Here is a 22,725-nt window from a genome sequence, read left to right on the forward strand (position 1 = left end):
ACAACTCTCCAAATGTAATGTTTATGGTTGTGGTTAAAAAGTTCAATTTTGGTCTCATCACTCCAAAATACCTTGTTCCAGAGGTTTGGAGGCTTGTTGACATATTGTAGGCAAGATACTTTATGACATTTGTGCAATAATGGCTTTCTTCTGGCAACTCGACCATGCATTTTTCTTCAAGTGCTTTCTTATTGTGCATCTTGAAACAGCCATACCACTAGTTTTCAGTGAGTCCCGTATTTCAGCTGATATTATTTGTGAGTTTTTCTTTCCATCTCAAAACATTTTCCTGGCAGTTGTGGCAGAAATGTTTGTTGGTCTACCTGATTGTGGTTTGTTTTTTACAGAGGCCCTGATTTTCCATTTGTTAAACACATAGTTTGAACACTGCTGACTGGCATTATCAATTTCTTGGATATCTTTTTGTATCCCTTTCCTGTTTTATACAGTTCAACTATCTTTTCCAATAGGTCAGTTGACAGTTCTTTTGCTTTCCCCATGACTCACAATCAATAAATGTCAGTGGCTGGATGAAAAATGCAAGAGTCTATCTGGATCCCAGAAACTCACTCAGCTTTTATGCACACACTGATTACAAGCAAACAGGTCACAGGTGAGGATGTTACCTTTATTAACCATGCAAACTCATTTTTGTCAACTTCTGTCCGTGTTATCAGGCCAAAATCACCAGGGTATGTGAACTTTTGATCAGGGTCATTTGGATGTTTTTGGTTGTCATTATGATTTAAAAAGAGAAAACACAGTAGTTTGACAATAAATGGCTTCACGCAACCACTAACCATGAGTGAGAAAAAAAGATTTTGTGTTATCATTCATAATCTCTGAAAAAGGCCAAAAAAGCAAAAAATCTGCTGGGGTATGTAAACTTTTGAGCACAACAGTACATATCATGGCATGACTTATGTTTTAAATATATTTACTGTGCAGGACTCAACTCTAGAACTACTTTACCAGAGGTCAAATTGTCAGTACTTGTCCTTCTATTAGACTAGAGAGTGCAAAAAGCAGTAAAAAAAGACATATCTCACATCAGTGGGCACCATGTAATGCATTCATGTCCCACATGGTAGTGTTGCGGCTGTGGTCCTAGCAGTGGGGAATTCTATACATCAGTTAAAGGGGTTGCCACTAATTGGACAAACTCATCTCATTACCCATATTTGGACCCATTAAAATAAAAAAGCTTATACTCACCTCCTGTTCTAACGGAGTCGGCACTCACATTCCGAGACTCACGTGAGGTTGTGCGGTCACGCGAACCCCGTACTCAATCACCTCTCTACCTGCCTTTGGACATATGAGTAATCAACAGGAAGTGAGAGCTGTGGCTGGTTTCTCACTTCCTATTGAATCCTCATACCTCTGAAGGTGGGGAGAGAGAGGCCGGCAGTGATTGGGCACATAAAAACCTCATGTGAACCCCACGAACACAAGTGCCAACACTGCTGGAACTGCGCCCGAATGGGAGGTGAGTATAAGCTTTTTTTATTTTAATGGGGCCAAACATGGGGAATGAGGAGTTGTCTTAGTAGTGGACAACCCCTTTAATTGTCTTGCTAACTCTTCTAACAAAGAGATGTTATCCAAAGTGGACAAACTCTTCAAAGAAGCACTCACATCTATATTTTTTTGTTAAATCTGTGTATTTGTTTATGTACTGTAGTGTTAGTGTATTAATATACTGTACTCCCCTACTGCCATTCTCTCCGGGATCAAGCACTATTCTTCTCCGCTTCTCCATAACACCATTGCTTTGCATATACTCTCTGGGTCCAACTGAGCTCTGCATGACCCGGAAGTGACTTTTACAATGTAATTCTAGGGAGCATCATAATGAGACTCCATAGACTTAAGCGGGCTTTACACGCTGCGATCTCGCTAGCGAGATCTCAAGCGATCGTACCCGCCCTCGTCGGTTGTGCGACACGGGCAAATCGCTGCCCGTGCTGCACAACCTCGCTTAACTCCGTCACACTACTTACCTTCCCTGCGACGTCGCACTGGCCGGTGAGCCACCTCTTTTCTCATTGCCGGTGGAGGCAGGTAAGGAGATGTTCGTCGCTCTTGCGGTGTAACACACAGCGATGTGTGGTGCCGCAGGAACGAGGAACAACATCGCTAATAAGCATAAAATGATTTTTTGATTCAGGACGACCTCTCCGCGGCAAACGATTTTGACCGCTTTTGCGATCGTTTAAGGTCGCTCATAAGTGTCACACACTGCGATATCGTTAATGACGCCGGATGTGTGTCACAAACACCGTTACCCTGACGATAATTCATTAACGATATCGTAGCATGTAAAGCCCGCTTTAGTCCATAAAAGAGACTTCCAGCTCATGCACTGAGTAATCCAGCTAGTCGGAATTGTGGTGACGTCACCAAGAAGCTAAGCAGAATGGAGCTGTATCCTGGAGAGAGCTGCAGTAGTTGAATATATTAAAACGCTACACTATATATACATATAAACACATGTAATTGCCAAAATATATATAGATGGGAGTGCTCCTTTAATAATAAATGGTTAAAAACATTTGATTCCCCAGCAGTCTTCACATTGTGCTGGAGAGGTGGAATACATGATGGCAACTTCCTGAGCATCTTCTGGCCTTGCTCTCTTCTGAGACATTTTCTTAACATTGCTAAGGTATGTTTACTAGCACTCGGGGAAATCTTCAACTCTATGAACTGCCAGTGACTTGCTAAAACGATAATACTCACCTGTCACAGCTTCGGCACCAGGTGTTGCTTGCTCTAGCTGGCTTCCTCACTGTTAGTTTATGCCGGGTTTACTGTGGTATTCTGGCAAGCACCATTGATGCCACTACCAAAGATCAGTTCAGGGACTTATTTGGCCTGAGCATTTGGACAACATAGCTTTTAGTTTCCATTAGTTCCTTAGGTTGGTTTGGTTTACTTTCCTATTTGCTTAGCTCAAGCCAGGTATCTAATTATGTCCTAAGCGCGTTCTGACTTTATTTTCAAGCTAACTTCACAACTATAATTTTCTACAGAGAAGATTGGAGATTAACAACTTCTTGCACTTGTTCTCGATGCTTGTTGTACTTCATTCTCTGCAACCAAAATAACACATCTCTGCAAGCAAGTTACCAGTTTTCCAATACAGTTGTGTTATTTATATATGAACAACATCTCTGCAAGCAAGTTTACCAGTACTTCACTGATATCCTGTGGTTAACCATTTTCCTGCTACAAGTTCCTGAACGCATACATCTCTGCTATTAACCATAACCTTGCTAAAAGTTCCAGATTGCATATATATGTACAGCTCCTGTGGATATCACCAAACCTGGCGGCCCTGCTTCATCTTGTGCTTCCTGCTCCATATATCTGTCTGATGTCCTGCATACCTTGCTGTCCTTGCTTATCTAGTGACGTCTATTATTTCCTTCACTGGTGCCCCTTTGCTTCCAGTCTATGCTGCTCCCCCTGACCTGTGGCTGAGAGAATACACCTCACCAGTTGACCTAATAATAGACGAAAAATATTGTGATGGATTGTGATGGAATACTTGACCTCCTCCTCCAAAGAAAACCCCTTTTCTATTGTTAATAAAATTTGTCTTTTCTTTCTACAGTACATATACTCAGCCAACCTGCCTTATTTTTGCCCAGGTCTAATCTCTCAGATGCTTCTTGTGCCTTACACCAGAGCCCCGGGCTATCTTTCTTTTCTCTTATTCCATTATTCTTTCTTTTTTTTTAGTCTTCCCAACTATGCATGTAAGATTAGGTATTATGGATAGTAAGGACGTAATGAATTCCATTAGAAAATTATTCAAGAACACCTCTTGATGGTCCATGACCCTGGAATTGTTGACTCCGGTCTCCTTCACATCTCCTCCCTCCATTCCCATTCTTATCTAAAATGACTACACAGACACCGAATATCTTTGGATAATTTTGGCCATAGCAGCCATTTATTAACAAAAATACATAACCAATAAAATTGCAATATGGTAAGGTCCTTGAAGCTACAAACCCTGGTGATTCCTATAATCCGAACCATAAAACCAACTTGCTCCCAGCCGTTACCCACACTGGCTCAGGCGCACCACACTGTAAGGGTTAATCCTTCGTTAACCCCAACACACCCACAGGGGCCCCGACATCCCCGTCGGGATTCCCCTCAAAATCACCAGGTGACCAGCCATTCTGCCAATGAGGGGATCCATACCCGTATGAATTCCCCGAACAATTTTAAACCAACTTCAAGGACCCACCAATAAAACGCCACAATGAAGGCACCTTGATGACCTTCAAGTGCCTGAGACCCCCCTCAACCGCAGGGCCCTTTCAATACCTCCCTGCAGGCCGAGGGCCCACAAATCGATCCCCACCGCATTCAAGTGCACCCCGTCAGCCAACCAGAATTCCTCTTCCGTCCTTTCCAACTCAACATGCCGGATACAAACACCCCCATTCCGACTAACAAACTTCGAAATCGCCCTATTAACCTTTGCCCGCGCCTTGTTCAGCCTATCAACAGATCGCGCTTTCCGCCAACTCCTTCTCGCCACCAAACCAACGTAATCCCTGGGAAGGACACCCATAGCCGTAACAAGTCGTGCTTGATGTCTTTTATCAAGATTCTAAAAGGCCGTTCCCCTAGATCATTCCCCCCAACGTGCAAGACCAAAACTTCAGGAGGCCTGTCTAATCGGGCATGTTTATGCACCTCTTGTAACACCCTGCTCCACCCTAACCCCCGAACCCAGAGCCATCGTACGAGAGCCACGTCCCTGGCGAAGCCTAACTGTCTCCCGTTCCTTCTCGCATCCGCTCGCCGGGCTCCCCAATACACGTAAGAATGGCCAAGGATCCAGACCAGCGAGGGGGAGGGAAGGGGTGTTTCTGCAATACAAAATGCACAAACAAACAACACCATTTTAGTGCCTTATACCCTCAAATCGAAACACAAAACACCCAGGCCGCCCCCCCCTTTTTACTGTAAGGCTCCCTACTTAGTTCCCGACCACCGCCTGGGGGCGGACGTACAACTTAAAACGCCCCGACTTCCACCTACCAATCTGCTTAACCGTGTCTTCAGACAAACCGCACATAGAGGCCTCTGTTGCCGCCCCTATGCGAAAGAAATGTGATCCGAAAGACTTAGGATCTAACCCCAACGACTTCAAACACGCCCTGAAAACACTCACAAATTGGAATCGCGATAAAAAAGACCCATCGTCATGACATAACAGGGGGCCGTCCACCTTTTGACAGATCTGTTCGAAATTCTCAAAACACTTCAACGGGCACATATCTGATCCCCCAACCACGCCCAAACAGACTCGCCTGCCGGCCCCTCGTTGATCAGTTTTAGATTTTCTTATCCAAAATTCGATTCCCCTGTCCACAGCCATAATGTCACCATGACTCAAACCCCCGGGGGACACCTTACTGGGAGATACCAATTCCCCAACCCGCAGGGCTCCAAAAAACGCCAAGGAAAACGCTAACCTAAACAAGCGTTCCTCAAACGGAGATGTACAAACCTCCCCCAACACCCCACCCAGCCGCTCCAATAAGCCGAATGACACCGGTCGTCTACCATCCCGTAGCTTTCGTCCTCTGCGACAACCCTTCAACGCCTGGACAACCAAAAAACTCTTAGTTAAATCCCGTAAACCTCGCAACCGGAAACCAAATGCTAACCCTGCCATAAAACGATTTACCTTCGCAACAGACCACCCTGAAACCGCCACCTCCCCCAACTTTTCCAACAATATTCCCAACTGATCCTCCTCAGAAAAATCCCCACCCTGCAACCACTGCTCCCAAAGCACCCATGCTGCCTGATACGCTGTCCATGTGTTACCCGACAAGGAAGCCCGAATTAGCGGTCCCGCTGCCCGAAGACCACGTTCCAAAGCTGTGCCGGGCACGCCAAGCCGCTGGACTCTGCCTCTGGTGCGCAAACCCGGAACCGATCCCACTGGAAACGAGAGAGGGAATCAGCTATTAGGTTCTGAACGCCTGGCACATGAGCCGCCGTAACATACGCGTTGATTTGCAAACAAACCAACACCAACTCCCGTAACACCCGAACAACCGGAGGAGAGGACGCCGAAAACTGATTAATCGCCAGCACCACCCCCATATTGTCACAGTTAAAACGGATCTTCTTGTTTGCCAACTGGTCTCTCCAAAGATGAATTGCCACCATTATTGGAAAAATCTCCAATAGCGCCACATTTTTTGTCAAGCCTTCAGCCGTCCAGTTGTCCGGCCACCGACCCACAAACCACTGACCCTGGAAGAAAGCTCCAAAACCCGAGCTGCCCGCCGCATCCGTGAACAATTCCAAGTCAAAATTGTCCACTACGTCCTCCATTAGCAGGGAACGACCGTTGTAGTGCTCCAAAAACTGTCCCCAAACTGCTAAGTCCGCTTTGTGTTCTGCCGATAACCGAACGTAATGGTGCGGAGCAAGCACCCCCGCCGTGGCCCTGGCAAGTTGTCGCGAAAAAATCCGGCCCATTGGCATCACCCGACAAGCAAAGTGAAGTTTTCCCAGTACGGACTGAACCTCCCTTAATTGCAACTTCTTTACCCGCCGTGCCCTTGCCACCTCGTCCTTCAGTGCAGCAACCTTGTCCTCGGGAAGCCGGACTTCCCAGGCCACTGAATCGATCACAATACCCAGAAAACTTAAGCTAGTAGTTGGCCCCACAGTTTTTTCAGATGCCAAGGGCACCCCAAAGCGGTCCGCAACCCACTCCACAGTTGCCAAAATCCCGGCACACTGCGCCGAATCGGCAGGACCTACACACAAGAAGTCATCGAGGTAATGTACCAATGCCGACAAGCCCGAAACGTCCCTAACAACCCACTCCAAAAAGGAACTAAACGTTTCGAAAAATGCGCATGAGATTGAGCACCCCATGGGCAGACAGCGATCTACAAAATAAGCCCCTTCCCAAAAACAACCCAACAACCGGACGCAATCTGAATGCACTGGCAAGAGCCGAAAAGCTGATTCAATATCTGTCTTAGCCATAAGTGCCCCCTTTCCACATTTTTTTACCCACCTTATGGCCTCATCAAATGACGTATATACCACCGAACACAGTTCAGCCGGTATCCCGTCATTTACCGACCTACCTCTTGGGTAAGACAGATGGTGAATCAGCCGGAATTTCCCTGGCTCCTTTTTTGGCACCACCCCCAACGGTGAGACCACCAGATCGGGAAAAGGAGGGGCCTGGAACGGCCCCGCCATCCTCCCCAAAGCCACTTCCTTGCCTAATTTCTCCGCCACGACCGCCGAATGCTGGTAAGCTGACAAAAGGTTCCTCGTTGCCCCCGGGACAACAAAATCGGGTGCCGGAATTCTGAAACCCTCCCCAAATCCCAACCGCAAAACTTCAGCTTTATCCTTATTAGGGTACCTATTTAGGTACGGAAGCATCGCGGCTAAGCTCACCGGCGTCAGACCCTTGGGTATGAGTGGTGCCGGGCTTGGATTTGCCTTTCTTAAAGCACTTTGCCGCTCCATGTGAGGTCCCATTACAATGGGTACAGAGGTGCTTGAAACGGCAGGTGGCCCCGAACTTGCATTGCCCCTCATTGAATTGCCAACACACGCCGGGCTTTTGCGATCCCCCCTGACCCTGTTGACTACCGCCACCCTGTGTTCCAGACTGGCCGGCCGACCCGGCCCCGCCCTGAAAGGGCTGGCCATACCTAGACGGCGCCATAACTCGCAACCACAACCCGATATCTTTTTGGTCCCATCTAATAGAAGGCCGAACGGCCTTCTGCTGACGAAACTGTTCGTCATACCTAAGCCAAGTCTGTCCCCCATACACCCTGTAAGCCTCACCAATAGAGTCCATATAGCAAAACAAATGTGAACAGTTCTCCGGCGCCTTCTCGCCAATCACGCTCGCCAAAATTGCAAAGGCTTGTAACCAATTATTAAACGTCTGAGGGATCAAGCCCCATCGCCGCTTCTCCTCATCTTCTTTCTTGCTATCCTCCTTTTTTCCTTTGTCCAAATTAAATTTGGCCAGCGGAAGGAGGGAGAAGATCTCGACATATTCATCTTTCCAGATCTTTTCCCTCACCTCTTTCTTAAGATGGGAACCCAAGGGGCCCTCAAAACAGACGTAAACCTCGCCACGCGCCCGATCATCTAAATGAATCCTGTCCTCCTTATTCTTTTCCGTCTGAACCGACACCGACACCGGGGAAGAAATACCTGCAACCGGCGCTTCACTAATGCCCAGGGCAGGTGGATTAATCCAAGCCCCCACTGGCCCTGAGTGTTCCCGTGCCCCCCCAATCCGCTCCAGCAACGTACGCACACAACCTATAAGCTCTCCTAGCTCCCCCCTTCCCGACGCATACCCTCCACCCCCCATGGGTACCCCCTGAGTGACCTACATCCCCCCTTGCATTCTGGTCCTGACAATACTGAGCAGACAAACAAGACATAGAGGCATACTCACCGGGCTGCACGAGGGTAGAGGCCCCGCCAGCCGGACCACCGGACTCCAGACGTCCCTCCAGCTGCTCTGTAGACTCCCGGCTCCCCTCATCCGCTTCGCCGCCGTTGGCCCCTGCTGCTGCAGGGCCGGAAGATCCCTCCAGTCGCTGATCCTGTAGCTGATGTCCGCCCCGCCAGCCAGCTGCAACAGGGGTCTGTCTGCGTTCCTCCAAATCCTGCCGTCGCAGCTCCCCCATGGCACTCCACGGGGCCCCCCCTCCGTTCTGGGCCTCTGCTGATGAGGGCCCTGCACGCCAGGCCCGGTGCACCACCGATCCCAGCCGTCTTGCTCCGCCCCCTCCGCTGGGGCCCGCCCCCTCATCCATCCTTTGCTGCAGACAGGGCTCAGGGCGCTCGGCAGGCACATCACCAGAGCGCCCCGCCGCAGCTCCAACATCCATCGCTGCCACAGTGGGAGCAGGCCCCGCCCCCAACTCCAGCAGAGGCCTGCTCACCGCCGCTGGACCCAGCCGCACATGAGAATTCCTCCCAGACCGGGGCCTGCTGGACTTTTTTGCACGTGGCGCCCGGCCTGGAGGGTCCCCGGAGGGGCTTCTGGGGCGTCGCTGGGCCCGGGGAGTCAGATCAGGGGATAACCGCTCCGGCGGTTTGGACTTACGGAGGCGCCGCTCACGTGGGGGGGAAGTCCCCTCCGCCTCCAGACTCCCTCCGATGATTAATCACCAAAGTCCACTTACTTATAAACACTTCTATACAGTCTGACTAAACACAAACTTGACACCGATTTACCGGCCAAGAATGAAGTGAATTAATACAATATCATCAATGAAAATTATTTTATTATTAATAAACTCACAAATATACACTTTCAAACAAGAGAGCCACCTGGGGGGCACATGATTCCAGATTATCTGCATATCATATCCATCCTATATATATATAATATATCAAGGTTAAATCCAAAACACAGGATAATTGCACTCAATATTTATACATAAATACTTATTCAAATCCAGGAATTCCTGGATTTGAATAAGTATTTATGTATAAATATATATATTGTATTAATTCACTTCATTCTTGGCCGGTAAATCGGTGTCAAGTTTGTGTTTAGTCCCTCCGATGATTCCCTGCACTGTCGCCTGCAGCCAGCCTGGAGGACGGTCGCCTGCCGCCGCTCTCAGCCGCTCCAGGATTTCCTCGACAGTCTCCATGGCCGCAGGTAAGATGGATGCGACTCTTCCTTCAGCCAGGGGAGCGGGAAAGTATCTCTCCTCCCCTTTGGCTAACCAATCCCTTCAAAACGGGCTCACTCCCCCTCCCCACCCATGACACCCTGACCTCCCCACCAATCAGGGGTCATGCCGGTCTCCGCAAATGCCCCGGGGGGGGGGGCAATGCTCCGTCCTCTCTATAATTGTGCATGACAGTTGTTCTTGGACAATGACAACTTCACTGGAGAGAAAAGAAAGTGACAACTGTGCTACAGGTTGTGCACAGTTCTATGGTTGTTACTTTTTATGCCTACTGGACTGGTACCCAAGAACTACCTGTGCTGCAGCCTATTAACTGTGCATGTAGTATGATTATAGTAGTAAGATATAATGGCTTTTGATCTTATGTCTCCTTATTATGAAACATGAGCTCTCAATTTTGCTTTCTCCCTATTATTAAGTTCTTAAAGGGAACCAACCAGCAGAATTTTGCTGTATAAAGTAAACCCAGTGCCGTATTTGCGCTAGGAAGTTGAGTGCGATGATACCTTTAATTCACAGATTGCGTGCTTGATTGCTGAAATATCTTTAATCCAAGTCCCAGAAATGCACTGCTCGTTTGAATGGCGTGTGCATCGGGGTCGTGTCCTGAGTTCTTATTCCGCCCCATTGCCTTTGCCTGGCCTTTCTTCCCCATTGCCGCCATTTCATTAATTTCCTGCGCATACAGTATTATTGTGAAGTTTTTAATCAACTCTTCACTAAGAAGGCGTCGGAGTCAACACCTGCAGATAGCGTTATCTCCGACGCCATCTGATCAAAGATGCCTCCTCCTGCTTCCTACTTATCCATTGCTGTTGCCAAGGGCAGTGCATGCACCCTCGCCTCCTTTCCCCTCTTAAAACTGTGTAAGTGCGTGTGATCACATTAGAAGAGGAGCCACCCCCTAAAGCTGAAGTGACAGCAACAGTCTTGAAGAGGGAAAAGGAGGCGAGGGTGCATGCGCTGCCTTCGGCAGCAGCGGGATGGAAGCAGGAGGAGATGTCTTTCATAAGATGGCGCCGGAGATAGCACTATGCGCAGGTGCTGACTTCAAAGCCATCTTAATAAAGAGTTGGTTAAATACTTCACAATGATACTGCGCGTGTGCAGGAAATAAATGAAATGGCGGCGACAGGGAAGACAGGCCAGGCAAAGAGAATGAGGCAGAATAAAAATTCAGGACATGACCCACATAGTCCCCCCCCTTTCCCGATGCACATGCCAATACAACGAGCAGTGCACTTCTGGGACTTGGATATATATATTTCTGTGACAAAAAGGTATCATTGCATTCAGCTTCCTGGTGCCAGTGTGGCACTGGCTTTACTTTATCTAAGAAAATATTCTGCTGGTTGGTTCCCTTTAATCACTTGATTTTGTATTTGTAGCATTTAACAGAACATTATCTTCTGGAATATAATCTGCTGGAATTATATGAATAATGGATCAAATATACTGTATTTTTTGTTGTGCAGTCATTTGGAGCACTAAAAACATTCTCACCAAGGATATAACTATTTTTCAATTTGATTGATGACTGAATTGTATATTAATCTTCCAAGCTCTACATCTACAACATCTACAGTATATGCTAAAATGTCCTCCTAAGATCTGACAGTTCCTTTCCTGTCTGCAAATATGACTGTATTGATTGCATTGATTCATATGACATCCATAACTAATTATGTTGGCAACTGCAAATAATCTAATCTAGTTTATGTTGGTTGGTTCTGAAGGACATGAGTCACCGTGCCAGTATGCCAGCTGTGTGTTTCCCCACATATAGCAGATTGTATTCTTTTCTCTAGGAAATCTTTATGGTGCGGATATGAGCAGGTGCTGTGTACTGAAATGTTACAGAAATGTACTAGAGCATGGTCAAAAGCATCGATAATAACATTACATTAGGCAAAAACCTATCTGTGTAAATAATCTAAACCAGATTTTACAGGACAAATCTTCTCCAAGTTCTTAAAGCGGTTATCGCGGACTCTTATATTGATGTCTGATCCTTAGACTAGGTCACCACTATGCGATCGGTGTGGGTGTGACACCTGTCATCTTTGCCAATCACCTGTTTCCAGTGCTGATGCGGCGCCCCTGAGGCTTCAGTCGCCACAGGGTACTGCACCTCACTTAATGTGCGGTACTCATCCCAGGTAAGCAAGAGGTTAACTGCTGGTGTTTCTCACATACACAAATCACACACAGTTAGGTGCTTTCCCACCAGGGTTGGCCTAGGGTAGATAGAGGGGTGGCCATCACGAGGCAGGGGACTTTCCCAGTCACTGGGACAACCACCTGGGGGGCAAAAAGAAAGGAGCATCTTCAGACTTTAGTTAGTTTACCCCGGGCACAGCTTTGGGTGAGGAGAACAGTTGGGACTTCGATCCAAGCATCACCTTTAACACTTCTGGGAGCACTACAAGACCCGTGGCTTGGAGCAGGCACTCAGCCCGGGCTCTCAACAGCTACCGGGGATTCCAAGGTCTGCAGAGAGTGCAGGACACACCCGCCTGTTCCACATTCCATCCAAGGGACTGGAGGGACCCCGACCAGAAAGGATACACAGTGGGAACACCGGCGGTGACCTCAGAATTATCTGAGATTGGCTGGAGCCCATCACGGCAGAGACCAGTACCCCTGGGCAACCAAAGGACAGTAAGTAAAGACCTGGAACCGCAACTACCGTGTCTGTCCTTCATTGCTGGCACCCCGCGCTTCAGCGCCAACATCCACTACTATTTCTATCATCCTCCCTGGTGCCTAGCTTCACCTGCGGGAAGCCGAATTATCCTAGCTGCGACACCATCTGCCCCAGAGGACAACGACCGCAGTGGCGGCTAATTCCTGTCACGAGACAACTACTACTCCCACCTTCCTCATCTCCCCACCATCATCCCCATCCATCCATTCGTCTCTTTGTGGACACCTTGGTGTCACGAAACTGGGAATGGCCACCCGTGATGTCCCCTGACACTCACTGGCCCGGTGACGAGTATTCCTTAGACCACGTGGGGTGCTCCAATGACTGCGCCAGATGTGCTCATTTGCGGAATGGACCTACATAGCTCCTTCAACTGTATAGTGGCCGCGGATGGCTTTTGCACAGCCACACCTTATTGATTCCAAAATATGGAAGATGTGCAGTACATAGCCAAAGTCACTATACAGCTGAAAGAGGTGTGCAGCTCCACAATTGAGCACATCCATCTGACGCCAGCATCGGGAGCTGCTGATCATTAGAGGTACTGGTGATGTATCCCCACGGATCAGATATTGATGATCTATACTAAGGATCGCCCATCAATATAAAAGTTTTGTACAACCCCTTCATCATTCACATACATTCCCTTTAATAGCTGGCTCTTTCTTTCCTGGATATGCCTGCCACAATTGTCTGATAGATGAGAGTTCCAGCAATGGGATCATTACCTAGACTTGGAGTCCTCTGCCACAGTCAGAGAGCTCGCCCATAGCCTTCTTGTTCAAATGTATATGTGTAGCTGAGGGATCACTCACCAGCTAGACATGGGTAGCTCTATTAAAATATCCCCCCAAAAAATTTTGAGGAGAAATCTTAGGCATGGCCTACATTAATCCTTTAGCGTTGTCTTAAAATGAGGACCAAAAGGCTTTGCAGTAGGGCAGAGTACACAAACTTTCCAAAGTAAGACTCACAATGCATGACATGAATCACTTTACAGTTTGGATTGTGCAGTATGGCATTCATCACAGTGTGGAACTGATCTGCATGGATGAGTGCCAGGTAAACAGTTGACCTATAACAATCCAATGAGGGGTGGGTAAGGACTCGGAGTCATAAAGCCATTCATTACTTCTCTATACGAGCCACCATATGCCAGGCTACCCCTGGAGGTCTGTGTAGTCAGTATGCAGAGCACATTGGGGTGATGATTGCAACTGTTCATTGCACGTGGTTTTAACACAAAGGAAAAGCTCTATGGCGAGTATAGGCAGGGTGCGGCAGCTGCATTCAGGGCACAGATCCGACCCAACACTACAGTCTAATAAGTGCCTTATAAGAGACTTAATACTTGGCATTGTAAAACTTTGCTGCTGCTCCACACTAAGAGGATTGCATGTTTTTGCCAAGAATAGTAGTGACAGACCAATTAGCAAACATTTTAGAGAGAAGAAGTCGGCTATTACTGGAAAAAGAACACTGGGGGATTCAGAGCTCTGCATAGACATGAAATGAGGGTGAAAACAATTTATATCAGTAACAGAAGCCCACACCCTATAATATCCTCAGGTGACTCAAATGTCCTTCTAAGATGGAAAATACTGATTTTATAAATCATAACTAAGAACGTTTTTCACTTTCAAGGCATCTTACGTAGGATCCATGGTGGATTGCAACTTCAGACACAAGCTACTAACAAAATCACCCGAAAACGTACGTCAAAATGTACGATTTGTTGCCAATAAAGGTCTAAGGGGTAAAGTTTCCTATTAAGAAGAGTGATAAACTGGCATAGGCAGACTTCTAGGCCTTGCAGTCCTCCCCTGGGAAAGTAATATATGCAAAGAAAGTCTTCACAGAGTAATAAGAGAACAGGGTCTCTGGTGCCACCTCATGGAGTTAGCAATTCTAGAAGTCAATATCGACCTTTTGAAGAGCAGTGCCACATGACTTAGAAGATAAAGTCATATCAGAATCTTATGGGCTATTACAAGGGTGTACATCTCCCCCCTGGTGCCAGGTCCGCATTCCAGGACTCCATTATACTATCCCCTCCTTGACATAGTGGATGATTCTTCCCTATCAAGGATTTATGTTCTCCTGATGAACCCACACATCTCAGGGAAAATGTGTCAAGACAAAGGCCTCTCATGAAAACTGAGACCTTACTTAGGGATCCACTGTCATCTTATATCCTAGGGCTTCCCAGTATTTAATTATTGTCTATTCTCTAAACTAAATATATACAGTGGAACCTTGGTTTAAGAGTAACTTGGTTTGAGAGTGTTTTGCAAGACAAGTAAAGCTTTTTAAAAGTTTGTAACTTGGTTTAAGAGCAATGATTTGCAATAAGAGCAAATACTCACTGAGCACACTTCCGGTTCCGTCCTTTCATCACGCTCGGACCACTTCTGGAGTGCTCTGTGTAAACTAACTGGAAGTAACTTTCTGTACATATGTACTGTATACAGTATTCCACTGCACATTACAGTATATACTATATAGCAGGTCTACCAATTTGCATTTGTGGATACAGTACTGTACTTTCTTTCTGCTAACCAGTACAGCACATTGCTTATACTGTAATCTGCCTGTGCAGTGTTCCTACGCTACATTTGGCTTACTTCTGCCCTTATTTTGGGGAGAATAGATTTGGGGTGTGTTTTGTGTACTGTACTAGAATAAAGGTTGTCATATTTATACATCATTTTTTCTCTCTATAGTGTATCTCCCGCACACGCAACAAATCTATTGTAAGCTAATGTACAGTTTAATTTGTTTTTATGTTTTTTTTTTCTCTACTGTACAGTACTTTGTATCACTGTACTGTAATAATTATATATGAACACAGTACATACTGTAATACGTTTGTCTAAATACTGTAAATATTCTTAGGTTGTGGAACGAATTGTCTGAGTTTCAATTATTTCCTATGGGAAAATTTGCTTTGATATAAGAGTAACTTGGTATAAGAGCACACTTCCAGAACCAATTATGCTCGTAATACAAGGTTCCACTGTAACTATGTGGTCATGTATTGAATAAGGGTCAGTGAGGGCTAAATAGATGGGGGCAGCCTACATTAAGTGCAAGCAGCACATCACAATTTTAGTGTACAAAGCTCCATGGTCAGCGTTGGAGGAGATAGAAGAAAAGGGTTAATCCATGCTGCTAGAAGAAAATCACTGAAGATCAATGGGGATTAGGATATTTTATCTTGTTTGACGCGTTTCAGAGTCATATGACTCCTTCAGGAATAAAAATCAATATGTACATAACATTACCAATGTCCACAGTTGGGGACAGACTACATTGAGTGGTAGCAACACATCACATTTTTAGAGTGCCAAGCTCCATAGTCAAGCAGGGTACAGGTAGTTTTTTCAGTGTTTGCAGGGTCAGATGTCATTTAATTTCTGTCATATCCCACAATTTGGGAACTATTCAATGTTTTAATTGCTGTTTATTGCCTTTCTGCTGCTAGGCAGAAGCTTTGACTTTCCTTGTATTTTGTCCCTTTCTCCTCCCGGTAGCTCTGTGATGTCTGCATTCCCCGCCCTTCTTCTCCATATAATGTTTTGTAACAGCCATCTCTATGTAACATGTTGTCTGCTCTCCAGAGAAAATCACTCATTTTTCATCTTTTCCTGGAGTCTTCTTACAATGAGATTCTGGCCAAGTTAAACTATCTGAGGAATCGATATGAACATGAGTACGGCCGATACGAATATGCAAAGAAACGGTGTGTTCAGGCGCCATCACGTCCTACGTATCCATGAGTCAGAATAATTTCTATTGCTTAGATCCTGACTGTTCTGCTTTATCCCTCACTGTCCTATCAGATTTATTGTTATTCCTTGACCTATTTAGCTGGGGTCATTCGTGTTCACAGTCTTTTTTAGTCCGTTTTTAATATGAAACTAAACTAAAATATTTATATAAGTTATTTGACTTTTTTTTTTTTTTTGTTCCCTAAGCTTGTGAAAATATTTGTGCAGTGTAAGGGGTACTTTGCACTTGCAACATCGTTAGCATCGGCTAGCAATGCCGAGCGCGATAGCACCCGTCCCCCGTCGCACATGCGATTTATGGTGATTGCTGCCGTAGCGAACATTATCGCTACGGCAGCTTCACACGCACATACCTGCTCGGCGATGTCGCTGTGACTGCCGAAATATTCCTCCTTCAAGGGGGAGGTGCGTTCGGTGTCACAGTGACGTCACCGCAACGTCACTAATCGGCCGGCCAATAGAAGCGGAGGGGCGGAGATGAGCGAGACATAACATCCCGCCCACCTCCTTCCTTCCGCATTGCCGGAGGGACGCAGATAAGGAGAGGTTTGTCGCTCCTGTGGGTTTACACACAGCGATGTGTGGACCTGCAGGAACGACAAACAACATCGTACCTGCGGTCGACCCGACATTATGGAAATGACTGACGCTACACAGATCACCGATTTTCGACGCTTTTGCGATAGTTTATCTGCGCATCTAGGAATTACATGTTGCGATGTCGTTACCAGCGCCGGATGTGCGTCACTAACGACGTGACCCCGACGATGTTCCGGATGCGATGTTGCAGTGTGTAAAGTACCCCTTAGTGTGTGAAGCCCCTCCGATCTCTGTCTTCCCTAGTTTCCAGCACCACTTCCAGTCCTCTTCTCCGTCATGCAACAGTGATTCTGACAATATAGAAAATTTAAGAAAAAAATAGAGGCTCCATGTGTGAACTGGTCTTAGGGAAAACGGTGGCGCTGAATGCTGGAAAGGCTCATCTGATGAAGTTGCGATTGTCAGGCACAACTCTGAGAAATCTTTGCACATGAATCCTGGTTCTGCTCCGATTGCACTTCTCGTACAGTGGAGTTAAAAGAGGCGATCTTTCAGGAGCTGCCACACACAAGAGAGCATGTTTGATGCTGAAGATCGAGTTGTATTAAAAACAATGCATTCCAAGGATGGTTTGTCGTCTTCATCAGATATGACTCAACGGGAACTACCCATACCTGATGCAGAGGACGGACCGTCCTTTAAACGCTTTGTTATCAGGTTTGGTGACTATAAGCTGCGGCCACCACCACTGAGCTCATATATACAGCATGCCAGAATTCTGTATATAAGAGCTAAGGTCACTGTGTAGAACGTAAAAAAAACATTTTTATAATACTTCCCTAGGAGGCACTGTAGTCCGATAGGTGTTGCTGCTCTCTTCAGTCCGGCGCCTCCTCTCGGTGGCGATCACCGTCCTCCTTCTTCTGAGACCGGTGTGCATGACGCGTGCTACGTCATCTGTACTAGCCGGCATTGAGGTTCTGCGCAGGCACACATTGATTTGCCCTGCTCAGAGCAGATTAAAGTATCGTAGTGCGCATGCGCTGGCGACCTTTAACCTTTTTTTGTACCTGCACATTACAGTAATTTGATCTTCCCCCAGCAGGGAAGATCAAAATGTACCTGTACCGGACTGCAATATCGGCCCCTGGGGAGGACAGAGAGGGAGGAGGCAAAGAGCAGCTACACCTATTGGACCGGACCGCCCCTTGGGTGAGTATTATAACAGTGTTTTTTACGTTCTACAGAGCGGCCTGAGCACATATATACAATATTTTAGGATGCTGTATATAGGGGCTGACTGATAGTGGCTGCATCTTATAGTCGCCAAATCTGGTGACAGGTTCCCTGTAATACAAATAAGTCTTCAGCATCAAACGTGCTCTCTTATGTCTGGCAAGTCCCGAAAAATCCCCTCTTTTAACTCCACTGTAGGAGAAGCGATTGTGATAAGTTGGATCCCACTGCACTCTTTACAGTGTTAACCTATAGAGCATCTGAGTAAGGTTCCATAGACTAGTATTGTGCAGGCTCGCTCACACAACCGTATACATTGGACGAGTATTGTCTGATGCTTTATCTGATAGCACTCAGACCAATGTAATACAATGTGGCACTGTTAATCAATATTGTTTTCCTCATACAGATTTGTCATGAGAAAAAAATCACAGCATGCTGCACAAATTGGAAGGCATGCACCCATGCAAGTCTATAGGTGTGTGGAAATCATCGCACTGCTCTCAGATGATATCTGAGTGCAGTTCGATTTCCACAGACTCGTACAATGAAGAAGATGCAGAAATCTTGTTCTTCATCTTCTCTTGACAGTGTGCTGACCCTCGGAGTAAGCTCTGATCAGCATTTGATCCTAGTGTCAATTACATAACACTGGAGAACAATTTGAAAAAAAATTCTGTTGAGTTAGGTTTTTGAGCTGATTTATACTAAAATTGGCATGCTGATTCCAAAAATGTAGTCAGTTTTTTTGTATCACGTCAAGTTTTTCCTCCTCAACTTACCTGCCATAGAAGCACAATTGCACTGATTTCTGTAATAAGACTTGTTATCTGAGTACAATTCGACTCATATAGAGCTACGTGGCAACTTGTAAGAGTAGTCACAACTGAGACAGTGCCTATTTCTTATATATTTCATTTTTTGTTCATATTTGTACTATTTAAAAAAAAAACCACTTTTTAGGTACAGTAGTTTACATATTTTTGAGAAGACAAAAATCCTATAGTTCAAAAACTTGACGTGATAGAGAAAAACTGAGATCATTTCTGGTTTCAGCATCCAAAAATTAATTGAGAACAGTTATCTGACCTAACTCCTAAAAAATCGCGTTCCCCAGTGTAATCGATCCGATTCTCTCGCATGTGAGAATCTACGCTTATTTGATCCCAGCTTTAAAGCAACTTATAGCTCAAATATAAAGTCCAATGTGAGCCAGAAAGTCATGTGGGTGAGAATAGGACCCAAGCAGTGCTGGAAACCGACAATCGGGGTGTATATTAAGACAGAGAAGAAAAGCAAATCCAGCACTCCGGTAATTCAGCAAAATTATAAAGATGCTTCTTTATGCATAGATTCCATTTAAAAAAAACAAACATTAGGAACAGGAAATATGCAGATGATGCATTTTGAGAACGTAATGTGCTGCTCTTAAAGCGCACCAATCACCAGGATTTTCCTATATAACCTAAAGCCAGTGCTAAACTGCACTATCAGGCTGATTCTATACATACATAAGTGGTCAGCTAGGATATATAAGTTTTGAAATACAAGCAAGTAAAATTTGTAAAATGAGCAGATTTTTGAATGACAGCAACTGAGGATCAGCTGATAGCTGGGGTGGGTATTCATAGTGAATCCCGCCTCCTGCCTGTCCATCCTCCCCGTTATTTATGCTAATTCTATTATACTAGGAATATGGTGACCAAGGAGCCTAAAGATAACAAACTAAACAAAAAAAACACAAAACGTCCAATGTGTTTTTTGGGAGCTTGGGCATAGGACCTCTGACCTGTACCACAATACCGGAGTCCCCTGATGATTCCTACACGATGAAACGCGTCGGGACAAGACTAGGAACGGTATAGGGGTATTAAGTGAGGGTTAGCTGTGGTCTGCCCTTGTTAGGGCAGAAGCTTGTGGGTGCCAGGTAAAGTGAGTTTCCCTAGGGACGTGTAGGGTCAGTAACGACATGAAAATTGGAGGACCCACACAGAGGAAACCCTGATGCACCCCAAGCTACTTGACATGGGTGAGATTGTTTCAATTTATTCTCATCTACACCACACAATACTATACTGTCAGTCTCTCCTTTGAGGACCTGTATACAATATTCTTTATTTATATTGAGTTTCTTATGATTATTTTTTTGTACTCACTATATGGACCACTGTCCTTTTGAGTGAAGTAATCTACTCAATTATTAATTGTGTTTTTTGTGTTTTTTTGTTTAGTTTGTTATCTTTAGGCTCCTTGGTCACCATATTCCTAGTGTATGGTACCATCTGAGTTGTCAGTGTACTAAGGAGCTTTTGGTTACTTTGTTACCTAATAATGTTTTTAATATATTAGGATTAAAAGTTATATTTTAGCCTCTTGAATTGCTTTTTACACTATGATTGCCAAGTGGCTTCCCTCTAACGAGGACTGCTGTTTTCTAATTCTATTATAGAATCGTTTTACTATCTGACTAGAAGGACCTGTGCTGATGTCATACCCATGTGACCAGAAGGGGCGGGGCCTCAGTCAACAGAAAAATAATGTTACATCCTAGTATCAGCTGTTGGCTGAGGCCCCTCCCCTTCTGGTCACATGGGTATGACATCAGCACAGGTCCTTCTAGTCAGATAGTAAAACGATTCTATAATAGAATTAGCATAAATAACAGGCGGAGGATGTACAGGCAGGGGGCGGGAATCACTTTGAATACCCACCTCAGCTATCAGCTGATCGGTAGCTGCTGTCATTCAAAAAGCTGCTCATTTTACAAATTTTACTTGCTTGTATTTCAAAACGTATACATCCTAGATGACAACTAAAAGTATGTATAGAATCAGCCTCATAGTGCCAGTATAGCACTGGCTTTAGGTTATATAGGGAAATCCTGGTGATTGGTGCGCTTTAATTATAGCATATTCCATATTAAAAATAACACACATACATAGTACAGCTAAGCCATTTGAAATTAACCATCATCAGGGATCAACTGACCTATGGATGTTTGGGTTCGCCTGGTTTGGCTGAAATTTAGTTAAAAGTTTGGTTCAGTAGCTGGAGTTGTCCCAAACTTCACTCTGGACCCCACAGAAATTAATGGGGAGCCGAACTTTTGGGCTGTAAAATTGTTGTAGTAAAGGCTAGGGTGCTGGAAAAGGAAGCAAAATTGGGATAAAAGCAGGACAATAGTCCTGCAAACAAATGTGGATATGGAAAATCTAAAGAATTAAAAAAAAGGCTTGGGGTCCACCTATTTTTGACAACCAGCCAAGGTAAAGCCAACAGTTCTGGGCTGGTATTATCAGGTTGGGTGGCCCCAAGGTTATTTGGCTATTCCCAGCCTAAAAATAGCAGCTCACAGCCGCCCCAGAAGTGGCCCATCTATTAGAGTTTACTTCTAAGACCCTCTGTCGAAGGCCTCTCATCCAGCAAACCATTCTCTATTGACAAGGAACAATAACCCCGAAACAGTCGTCTGCATTTGGACATCTTTTCTTTTTAGAGTAAATTCTGTTTTGGCTTTATTTTCAGTCATGTTCTAAGCACGATGCTTTAAAGGGTCAATATTGAAAGCTGTCTACTATAGGTGTCACCAGAGACCCTGTTCTTTTCTTTTGTGAAATGGTTATTTGATTGCCCTTAAAACTTAGTAACAACTACTCAGTAGGTCAAGGACGCAATAGCAGTTAAACTAATGAGCTAATGAGAATAATGATAATTGTATGAAAGCGGTTACCATTTCCGCACACTGCTATTAGAGTGATTCAGATGCAGAAATAGGTAAATATGATGTCGTTTCTCAGTGCATTGAAAGAGCTGTGATTGAAAACAAATATCTCCTAAAAATAACATCAATCACTTATCCCATTAGGAAATTATAAGCTGTCTGTATGCCTGCAAAGGTTAAGCAGTTGTCTGATATAGTCCTGTGATTACAGCAGCCTCTGCACTCTTGCCCATAGTCTTTCCAGTGCTAGAGGAATATGGAAGCAGAGATCAATAGTAAATTAAGAGGTACTGTATATAAAAATAGTACCTCATGACCGTGTTGCAGCTTATTTGTATTTGTAATATGCCAGACAATAATTACAACTTCCTGGTAATGAATTAGGAAGAAAGAGAATTCTGCAGCACAAAACACTCAACAAACATAGTGGACACAAAAGAATTAAGAAATCTGTGATAGTTTAATCTATTATTCAAGATATGCTTTAAATTGTTCTTATGAACTTCAACTTTAAAGTCTTTAAAAGGGAATCTGTCACCAGGTTTTTGCTCCACGATCTGAGCGCAGCATAATGTAGAGACAGAGACCCTGATTCCAGCGATGTATCACTTACTGAGCTGTTTGCTGTTAATTTGATAAAATCAATGTTTTCTCTACTGCAGATCTAGCGGTTATACAGAGCTCAAGAATATGCTGGAATACCTCGGAGGACACCAAGTAGTCCATTAATGATAATCTACTGCTGATTAAACAGTTATTATATCAAAACTACACTACGCAGCCCAGTAAGTGACACATCGCTGGAATCGTAACTTCTGAATGGTTGTTAGTCAGATGTTACGTTACAAGATCTCAATACAAGTCTATGAGAGCCAGAATGAGGCCCTCATAGATTCATAAGGAGTTGTGACCTCTGCGCGCTCCATGAAACACTGGATCAGCTGGCAAGTGACAAATCACAGGAGACCAACCGATGCA

At 45.2% G+C, this 22,725-nt stretch overlaps 1 protein-coding gene across 1 annotated transcript in view; it reads right to left on the reverse strand.

Annotated features, from left to right (window-relative positions):
- The window catches only part of GRK7 (G protein-coupled receptor kinase 7), a 60,799-nt gene that overhangs the window by 24,513 nt on the left and 13,561 nt on the right, over positions 1 to 22,725 (reverse strand). The window lies entirely within an intron of this gene.

The sequence above is a fragment of the Anomaloglossus baeobatrachus genome, chromosome 3, assembly GCF_048569485.1.
Source record: "Anomaloglossus baeobatrachus isolate aAnoBae1 chromosome 3, aAnoBae1.hap1, whole genome shotgun sequence".
In the NCBI taxonomy this organism is placed as follows: Eukaryota; Metazoa; Chordata; class Amphibia; order Anura; family Aromobatidae; genus Anomaloglossus; species Anomaloglossus baeobatrachus.